Here is an 11,923-nt window from a genome sequence, read left to right as displayed (position 1 = left end):
AATTGGTTTAAGTTTCCAAACAATAGATATTGGTAAGCCAGGACCAGGTCTATATGTTTAGGTATGGTTTGCTTTGTCACAATTATACCGACACCAACTATCTGAACCTTCTGGACAGTGAGGAAAATGTAAATTTTCATTTTTTGATGAAGCAACATGATAAAGTGCAGCTCTTACAGCAGATTCCATAGCATTTAAATTATTTTTGTTTTGGCGAATTGCAATGCCATAATAATTTTGGAGACGATCGATAGTTACATCGGTAAATTTTCCACGACCACCAAGACCTTTTTCTTTTTTTTTTAAATTACGTAAACGTGTTCCAACTCTTTTTTGCACATGGCCAACACATTCAAGTTTATTTATAAGAAAATCTTGATAAACATTTTTTACAGCATCATAACCTTTGCTATCTACATCACCATAGAAATCAGTATATCGTAGATTATTTTTTTTTAATAGATCTACTCAATATTCTGCGGGCTCCCTCTGGCTCGATTCCACCAGGTAGTCCTTGGTAATTAAAAGTACATTTATGTTTATCATGCCATTTTTTATAGGCTAATGGGCTTTCTTTCTTTTCTTTCTTTATTAAAACATGCTTTACATGCCTATATTTTGAGAAAAACATATTAAAATCTGAAGTATGTAACATCAAATAGATTTTAATATTTTAAAAAATAGCAATCTTTTATAATATTTAATATATATATATATATATATATATATATATATATATATATATATATATATATGTATTGTGTATACATATATATCAAATAAGGTGGGCGTTTATATACACACACACAAACATATATATGCATATAAGCATAGAATATATATGCATATATGCAAACTTAAAAAAAAAACAATAAAATTTTATACTTAACTTGTTCATAGCTTCAACATCTGTTACTTTTCCTGTTTCCATCGAAATAACAGAAACAACACCATTGTTTGAAGAGTAGCCTCGTCGCTGCCAAGTGCCATCACATGGTACTGCAACATCAATAACATTGGGCACATGGTCTGGAATAGAATTTAAAACGAAGTTACTCATCAAGTCTTTTAATTCTTGAGCAGCATCCATCATAGTGTCTTCAGCTACAGATTTTACTGCATTAGTTAGTTTTATAACAATTTTATTATAATTATAAGCAGTCATTGGTTTAAGAATGTCCATTAATGAGACAAATCTTGAGAATCCAGAATAGCCTTGACCACATGATCTCATAGCATATACAGCCCTTGTAATAATATCAAAACTTTTTTGTATATTCAATATTGAGGTGTAAAATTCTCTTGAATAATCACATACAGAGCAGTTATCATAAAGACAAGACGCTAGACCTTTTCTCTAAAATCTATAAAACGGTATCCAGTAACTATATTACTAGATAACTTTGGTCTTGATGACGAAATTTTTTTTATTTTTCTAGCAGAAGGACATATTTCATTAGAAATATTAAAGTTAAAATCAACTCGTTTCTCTATATTTATGTTTACATCTTCAACACTTGTAGTAACATATATGTTCATATCTACAATATTTGATTCCATATTTACATCCATATTAACATTATTTTCAACTGACTTCTTTTTTACATTAAAATTTTTTTCCCTTTATTATTTTTAGTTCTTTGTTTAACTCTGCAAGCCTTCGCCATTGTAGAAGATTTATGATATATTTATGAGCTTTCCAGTAACTTTTTTTATACTAAAGTTGTTTTGAACAATGGAAAATACAATTTACTTGATAAGATATATATTTTTCATATAAAAAAATTGGATTTTGGACTATTTTTTAGTAAAGGTAAAAAATAGTGCCGTTGTTATGGTGGTTGTTAAGGAAGCTTAAAATACTAGGGTTCAATAAAATCTATTTTAATGAAGATCTATAGCGAATTTTCAAAAATGGTTTTCAGATCGTGAATCTCTGATAAATTTTGCACAAATCAGAAATAATATTTTTTTTCAAAAATTTTTTAATTCTGAGAGGTTTTTCACCTTAACATAAACAATCAAAAAATATTTAAAGTATGCATATTTCAATATTAATATTGCAGTATGCATCAAAACACTCACAATATTGTGAGTGTCGCATTATCGCGATTGAAAAACAACTATCTGATAGTTATTGATTCTACCACGTTCATTACATAAAACCTTGTATATATATGTATTAATTAAAACTCCCATGACAATACTTTAAGTACAAATTTAAGTCATTAAAATAACCCTTAAAAGCAATCATAAAAAATGAGTGAATTTTAATACGCTTCTTTATGTGACATCTAACACGTACGATTATAATTCACTAATCTTAATCAATGGAATAGTGAGTGATAAAGTAAAAATGAAATTAGAAACAGAGGCAAGTTCAAATATGGGTATAGCTAATTAAATAAAATTTGAAATATTTCATTTGAATGAATAGTGAATTCGAATTACATAGAAAAGCTTTATTTAAAAAGTCGACGCAAAAGTTGCGCCCCTAAGATGTTGAAGGATGCTCGAATTTTCATTGTTTCCTTATTATTTTCATATTGTAGCAACTTTTTGTAGTAGTGACAATAAATTAAAAAAATATGACCCATCATAGTAAGTAGAGGGGTAAAAAGGAGAATTACTAAAAAATTGTTGAAATTATATTAGTAATTCCATCAAATTTAAAGTCTTAAAGCCTTTCGTTTAAAAGAGATGTAATTAAATTTTAGAATTAAATCGAGAAAAAAAAGTTTTAAAACTATTTTACTCCATAAAAATAGTTCCAAAAAAAATTGCATAAAGAAATGGTAACCTAATAAAATAACAACTTTTAATGTGATTTTTCCAAGCAAAAATATTCATTAATATATAAATAATTTTAAATAATTTTTTATTTAAATATTATCAATAATAAGTAAAGACAGCCCTTGCGAGTGTATGTTTTTTGCTCAGAACAAGGTAAATTATCTATTTAGTTTGTCAATATTATATAGATATCAATATTAATTGATCATTTGTTTGCCTTAAAATAGTCAGATATTTCAATTAGTTTGATGTTCATTCTTTGAAATAGTTGTTGACACAATTAGACAGTGTTGTAATGCTTTCGTGCGACATAAATAAGTTATTAACGTCAGCAAATTCAATTGGAATTAAGTTAGAGGCTTTATATAAATAAATAGTAGAAGAGGTTTTAGTATGGACTTTTAAAGGTGCTCTGCTTGTAATTCCTAACAAATTTGGTGAAAACTTGATGTTTTTATAACATCAAAAGAACGTATAACAATATTCCCAATAGAATTATCTAGACCAGCAGCTAACGAAGTTAGTGGGAAATATATTTCTTTTACTAAACTTTCAGGTTTTGTAATTTTTTATTTTTGCATCCATATCTATAGAGAATAAATGGGGAAATGATCAGATGAATCAATTTAAAGTTACCTTTCTTAAAGAAAATTATTTAAAATATTGGTAGCCAAAACTTTATCAATTAAAGAAGTAGATGATCGAGTAATTCTAGTCAATTTGTTTATGAGAAAAAGTGATTAATTTTTAAATAAACCATTATAAAGCCCATTAGTATGTTTTGAAATGTGTTTCTACATGTAATTTAAGTTCATTTTATAAGTCATCACTTATTATGTATATTAGATTCCTTTCGTTGTAGTTTTTATCTAAACGTCATCATATAAAACTGTACTTAAGTTTTAAATTCGCCAGAAGGTAGACAAGGTGTTACGGTGGCAACAGCTAATTACTATAATTTTTTTTATTTGCCAACGTTGCAATTGTTAAAACCTCTTTAGTGACGTCAAAAAAATCATAGTCACGAGAATAATTTAACTGAAATGACATTCAAGGTCCGCACTATATTACTTTTCGGGTCCTAATCTCTTTATTAAATCAATAACTGTTCTATTATGTGCTCCTAGACACAATTTTATATTCTTAAAAAGAGAAGAAATTATGTTAAAACAGCTATTCATCACTGATGATTAATTTTTAGCATAAAACTTTATTTTTTCGTCTTGGTGATGATTAGTTGGTCATTAATTATCATACTTTGTCTTGGTGATGATTGGTTGGTCAATAGTTATTATACGTTGTCTTGGTAATGAATAGTTGGTCTCAAACTATTATACTTTTTCTTGGTGATGATTGGCTGGCCATTAATTATACTTCCCGTTTGATTGTTGTGAGTTCATCTCCTGGTTATACTTTATCCAAATTTCAAATTTACGAAACCTTTTCAACGAACTATTTTCACAACTTTATTAAAACTTATGTAATTTTAATTATTAAAATGCTATTCAAAATAAATCTCCAAGATTTGTATTGTTTATTTTCATTTTTTATTTAATTGTCTTAATTATGGTTTGTGACTTTCTAACTGTTAGTAGTGATGTGTTTATTGACTTTTCTGTTGTGACTTGTGGCTTGTTTCTATCATTTTACTAGGAGCTAATTTAAGAAGCCAAATATGTTTTATATAATATTTCATTTTTATGTTGTTTTTTTTTTTTTTTAGGTGTCCCTAGAAGTCCTAATGGTCTTGTCACAGAGTACCGTGGAAGTGCATTTAACCAGGAAGTTCACGCCTCCTTCCTTTCCGTGACGCGAAAATTTGTCCAAAGCTCGTTTCGAACCTGGATCTCCTGCTTATAAAGCAAGTGCTCTAACCACTGCGCCACAGCCGCACTGTATTGACTATTTTATTTTAAACTGATTTTTTTTTAGAAACAGTTGCGATAAAACTGTGATTAGTTACGAAAAATTAAGGAAAAAGTTGTGAATAATGAAAGCCGTGGCGCAGTGGTAGCCCACTTGCCTCTGAAACAATGAATCCCTGGTTTAAACCCCACCTCTGGGCATGTTTTGCAACATCGGTTAGGAAAGAGGCGTGAACTTCCAATTAAATGCTCATCCGCGGTGATCTGTGATAAGACAGAAAGGACTTCTTTGGCCACCTAAATAAAAATTTAAAAAAAATAATTCCAAAAAATTAAAAAAAAGTAGTGATCAGTTTACGAAAAATTAAACAAAAGTTGTGATCAGTTATGAACATTACGAAAATATTTGTGAACAGTTCCGAAACATTTGTGATTATTTACGAAAAATTGCAAACTTATTTTTCAAAAGTTTATACAAAAATAAGAATTTTTGTTTAATTTTTCATAAGTTTTGAGTTAATTCGTAGTGAATTTCGAAAAAAATGCCCAAATTACCATCTTTCTTTCGTACTGAAAAAGTGGGAATAGCGATGGAAGGCATCTTATTTATACACAGCTACGCATTTTCCAAGAAAACTTACTACAATTTTTAGAAAAACTCTGCATTTTCAAGTTGTTTGCAATAAATAAAAGCTTTGATGCTCTTGTATTGGTTAAACAATTTTGTTTTTTTGAATTGTACGCACAGGTGATGCAATGCTGCAGATACAAGACAATAATATTCTAAAACTTTGGCATATAAAATTTGCCGAATGGTCACACATGAGGAGTGAACACCTAAGGAAAGAAATGAAGTACATTTACAAGTAAAGGAGAATTATTTTTCAAACAAAGCATATTTTGACAGCTGTCAAGACAAAAGTAAAGATTAATAGAGGAATATTTACAAATAAATAAGACAGGCAATGCACCTAAACAGTACTAACTTTAGTTTAATGAGGTTTAAAAAATATCAAAACAACTCTTTTAAATAATGTTTTTTTCAAATGTTTTTGACAAATGTTTCTGAATATCAATTTTTGTTTGAATTTATTTACTTGATTATGTATCTAAAAGATGCCTTTGTTTTTACTGAAGTACTTAGAAAAGAATACTCTTGTAGATCAGAATGTAAGTAAGTAGCAGCCACACTCATCATCCATATCTATGTTTAAATCTGACATCAGCATTATTACTCCTACTTGTCTTCAGTTCAGCTTATGACTTTAATAGTAATACTCCGTGTTTAGTTTTGGAAGCAAAACTTTCTTAATGGTTGTTGAATTTTTTTTTTTACAGACTTTGGAGATTTATTACAACTTTTAACTAAATGTTTTTTGCTTGTCTGGAGGTTTTGTATGAAAAGTTTGGCGTTGCAGTATGTGCAAATAAATGCTGTTTTCTATTTCATTCTAACTTATTTTAAAAAGTGTTTCACTTGTTAAAAATTGGATGGTGTGCAAGCCAAGTGAACAAAACCCAAAAATTTGGCCTAGTTTTTTTATGATTGAATTTTGTTCAGTGTTTACACATAGGCTAAAAGAGGGAGCTAAGATTTAATTATAGCAGTCTAAAAACAGCAATAAAGTTTAATAAATAACAAAAGTAAATAATAAAGTTATTCGTAAAACCACAAAACCTGCTTAAGCTCACAAGCCCAAACTTAAAACCAGTCTATAAAAAGTGATTTAAATGAAAGAAAAGAAGATGATAAAAATAAAGGAATTAAAAGTCGTGAAAAAATATAAATTTAGAAAGCGTGAAACTTTAAAGAATTACAAGATTCCAATTAAAGGATATGTCACAAAAGTCCCTAGTTATTTGGAACATGATGATGTTTGTGCAAGGAACCAGGTGCTAAAAGCAGGTTTTCGTAATAGGGAAAAGATACCAATATTTACTTTAATAGTGACATGACTAAAGCAGAAAGAATTTTAACAAAGCAAATTAAGTCTGAAGTTAAAATTTTAAATGAAAATTCAGACACGAGCAACAGCATTATGGCATAAGAAGTAGTAAAATACTAAAACTAAATAAATAGACAACTTGAGTATAAAGTGGCTGAAAAATAAATAAAAAACATTATATTATTGAAAAGAACTGTGACCAATATCCAGGCTTTTAACACCAAAATGAATGATAATGCACAAAAACCAGTTATAAGTTCTGGATCAACACAACATCATTTGGAAAAATAAAATTAAATGAATTTATAGCCGAAATTGAAATAAGTTTTCCAGATATAATTTTCATTACAAAGACATGGTGGGATGATACTTCAACGACAACCGTACCTGGGTAAAATCTTTATTGCAGAAACCGCGTGAATAGCAAACGTGGTTGAGTCTGTATTTATGTAAATGACCTAATTGATTCGTTTGAAGTAAATATTGAAGTCTACAACAATAAAAGTGTTGAGCAGATACAGTGTACAATTAAAATAAGCAATGAATGCATATTATGTAGCTGTATTTATAGACCAGGAAAAGATGGTGTAGTAAACTGTCAAAACATAATGGAATTCCTGGAAACAGGAAAGGATGGTGTAGTAAACTGTCAAAACATAATGGAATTCCTGGAAACAGGAAAGGATGGTGTAGTAAACTGTCAAAACATAATGGAATTCCTGGAAACAGGAAAGGATGGTGTAGTAAACTGTCAAAACATAATGGAATTCCTGGAAACAGGAAAGGATGGTGTAGTAAACTGTCAAAACATAATGGAATTCCTGGAAATAGGAAAGGATGGTGTAGTAAACTGTCAAAACATAATCAATTCCATTAAGAAAAGTTACAAACATTTCTCAAGAAATAAAGTGTATTCTAAAGTTTTGATATCTGGTGATTTTAATTATGAAAATGTCTGCATTGGACAAAAAGAGAGACATTCTTCAATACATTTCAGAAAAATTTCTGGAATGTATTGAAAAATGCTATCTTATACAACATGTAAAAAAGCCAACATTCCAACTAAATGACATAAAATTAACAAATATATTAAAGAAAAACAAAAAGAGGTCACCATGTTTTAAGTTTTGATTTAAGTTACCAAGCTCATAATAAATGCAAAAATGAAAATATCACTACAAAAGGAGTGTTCATGAAATAAAATTATCATGAATTTTCGAAATATCTAAATAAATTTAATTGGAGTCATGAGTTTACTGAACTTGATGTTGATCAGTGTTACAAAAGATTAATCAAAATTTATGAAAATGGATGTAATTATTTTATACCGTCACTTAACCAAAAAACAACTTAAACCAAAAGATCCTTATGGATAAATAAAGAATTAAAACTCGAAATTCGACTCAATTGTAACCTCTAGTATTGATACAAAGCCTCTCATTTCAAAAAATTAGGTCTAAAGGAAAAATATAAACTGATAAATAAGTTAGCCAAAACACTTGTAAAGATTAAATTAAAAGAATATGAACAAAAAAATTGCAACAGAATCGAAAAAAATCCAAACAAGTTTATGCTTATATTTATATTTTATATTAACAGTAGACTAAAAGTTAAATACCATATAAGAGCAATTTCAATTGAAAACAACGAAATATCAACTAACAATAATGAAGTATTTAAGTGAAAATAAATTAATATTATCAGAACAACACTATTTAGTTAAATCAAAAAATTGTGTGACCTTTTTGAGAGATTAGACATAATAACAGAAGCAATAAGTAGTGGAAAATGTGTTGATTTTTCTAAGGTATTTGATTCAGTTCCGCATTCCAGACCTGGGGCGGGTTTTTTTCACTCGCCAAGGAGGGAGCTAAAAAGGTCTGAAAATTATAAATTAAAAAAAAAAAGGTCCGCATATTTTTATTTATATGTAACTTTCTTTTTTAACTTTTTGTACTTTAGTGAAATAACAGAGTTCATAAATGTATAGTTACGTATAGTAATCAATTTCATTCATCAGTATAAAACTCCAATTCTGTATAATAGTCAATTTACAAATGAATATTTCTGAAAATAATTCCTAAGGGAGGGGGGGGGCGACTACCCATGCCCCCCTCCCCCTACAACCCGCCACTGTTCCAGACTGCTCATGAAACTGAAGTCATTTGGTATTGTTGGAAAATTATTGCAATAGTGTAAAGCTTTTTTAGAAAATCAAAAACAGAGAGTTGTTTTGGGACTATTTGAAATGGAATGAGAAGTGGGGTACCGCAAGGATCGGTCTTAGGACCTTTGCTTTTTATAGTTTATATAAATGATTTAATAAAAGAATTGAACAATAAAGCAAAGCTATATGCTGCTGATTTAAAAATAATTGCAGTTAAAGAAGAAAAAAAAAAGTCACTCTTTACAGTTTGATCTTGACATCTTATTTAACTGGACAAAAAATGGCTAATCAGTTTTAATAAAGATAAATGTAAAATCATGCATTTAGGTTGTGATAATACGAAAATAAAGTATACTTTAAAATATAATGCCACAGAAACAGAAAACATTCAACATGAATTAATTGTAACGTCATTGGAAAGAGACCCTGGTGTTTATGTTTTCTACAATTTAAAATGGGAAAACCACTTTAAAAAATGGTAAGTTTGGCGAATCAAAAATCTGGTACGTTAAAACACGTAATTCTTTATCCAGCTGAAATATCAGCGAAATTTTTATATAAGTCACTCGTTCGGCCGCACTTGGATTATGCTTTTCTAAATATGTAACCCATATTTTATTATATATATCAACGAGTCAAAAAAATTCAACAATAAGCTACAAAAATTGGCCAAAAAAAAGAGAAACAGTTACGATTATTAGAGAAAATGAACTTACAAAATCTATCTAATAGAAGAGAAAACGGTGTACAAAGTCAAAAACAAGCATGATACTATCAATTGGCATAGTGAACCGGAAGTATTGGGTAGTCTAACAAGAAGACACACTCAAAGGTTGAGAAAGCAGTATGTTCAAAACTTTTTGCTGAGGCATCATTTCTTTACGAACTGTAAAGTTGAAAGTTTAAATTGTTTGGACAGTGAAGTTTTCCATGTTAATTCAATGACTGGTCTTAAAAATATACTTAAAAAATTTAGCGAAAAACAGCGGTTAAATCTAACATCTACAGTTGATAGACTCTTTCTTGAGACTCTCAAGAACACAGCTTTTATTATTATTATTATTATTATTATTATGATAAATATATATATATATATATATATATATATATATATATATATATATATATATATATATATATATATATATATATATATATATATTACTTTAGTTGTTTTGATTTATACTTTATTGTGTTTATTATATAAATTATGAAGAATTAGAATACTGTACTTTTTGTTTAGATTGTAAAGGTCTTCATAATAAAACCCTGTGATCTTGAAAATTACTCGTGTAACAAAGGAAATTACTTGTGTAACAAAGGAAATTACTTGTGTAACAATTATTAAAATTGCTATATAATTATGACTATAAAGCAAGGATGCAGAGTCCCAAAAAGAACTCCGGATTCAAAAGTTAAAAAAAATTAATTCATCCCGGTTTTTAGTATTTAGGAGCTCCGAAAATGTCAGTATGCTTATGGATTAATTAAGAGGAAAAAAAATTAAGATTTTTAGGTTACGGGAACAATAAGTTTTTAGAAATGTTTAAAACTTTTTTTAAAACAGTTTAAAAATTTTAATAGTTTTAAACATCTCCATTTACCAAAAAGTCAACGTTTAACATGCCCCTAACTAATTACAACAAAAACTGGCTGCCCTGAGCTGCCCCAAAAAAAGATTTGCAAATTTGAAAATTTTTTACTATAATTAGAAACTAGGTAGTAATTAGGTAATTCATCTTTATATAAATTTGGCTCGCATAAAGTTTCCATTTTAGATTAAAATCAAAACCGGAAAGTATTAGTTCAAAACAGCTAAATCATATAACCCAAAAAAACAAGAAATTTTTAAAGAAATAATGCTCTAATCAAACATAAAATGACAAAAATACGTTTAATTATAAACACAAAGGGAACTCTAATCAGCGATATAAAAAGTTTTAGTATAGAATTGAAAAGCCAAGTGTCAGAAAGATTTCTGAACTAAGAAAAAGGATTTGATAACCGAGAATAGATCTAAACTTTATGAGCAAGATTGACTCGATGATTCAGCACTCAAAATGGAAAAATTTATTCAAATTTTTAGTGTAAAATAGTAATAAAAGATTACAACCAATAGGAGAATTTTTTGAAATTTTTAATACAACTAGACAAAAAGTCAATTAATTAATTATGATTATTGAAAAGCAAAAGCAATAAAACTAGTCACCGTGTGTCTGGGGAAACCGAACCTCTATGAAAACAGCCAAAAAAACATGTTATGTCATTCTTTGACATAAATATACTAATTATAAAAATTATAAAAATAAATAACAATTGTTTGGAAAATTTTGAGAAAAAGCCCTTAAAAACCCGCAAAAATAAAAAAAGGTATAAAATCTTTTTTTAAGGTGATGCAAAATATAGTTTACAGTTAAGTACAACTTAATTAGATATAAAAACTTAAAATACATATAATTGCATAATAAGAACTAAATATTATTAGCATTAAAGTTTAGAATAGCCTTTGAGTAGTTTTCCATATATCTAGGTGAAGAAACGTATTTTATCAAGTATCGCTCCCAAACCTCCAAGAATGCTGAATGTGAGTTTTACAACTCCTGTTCTGAAAACTGGCCAAGTTTCCTTCCTGGTATGTTGATGAACTGCTCAATATGTGTGTGTATTACATGAAACTTAGGGGTTTCAGATAATTCAAGCTCTTCCTGTAAAGACTTAAAAGAAATCATCAGATTTTTTGAAACATTCTTATAATCAGGATCTACAGACTCACCAAATGTAGAGTCAATACCCTTTGAAAATTCATGCATGTAATTCAAAAAACTAGACAGCTCCAGAAGAAATACTTTCTACAATCTATCAAGGAGTCTTTGAACCTTAGAACACTCATTACCTTCAAGTGTGTTACCATGGTATGGTTCGAAGAGAATAGAATGTCCTGCAAACCAATTCTGAAGTCTTGGCCAAATGTTTTGTAGCTCCTTAAGGACATGATTTAGGGACAACTTAAGATGAAGAGCTGGTGATGGACTCTTAAGGATCACCAAGCTGTCATCAGGATCATCTTCATTAAAGAGCAATTTAGTCGCCATACAGTTAGTATACTCTTTTGCGTTGATCTTTTTACCTCCGGAGGTTATCCAATCCTATTT

Source organism: Hydra vulgaris, chromosome 14 (genome assembly GCF_038396675.1).
Source record: "Hydra vulgaris chromosome 14, alternate assembly HydraT2T_AEP".
Taxonomy (NCBI): Eukaryota; Metazoa; Cnidaria; class Hydrozoa; order Anthoathecata; family Hydridae; genus Hydra; species Hydra vulgaris.
Note: the sequence above shows the minus strand (reverse complement) of the source record.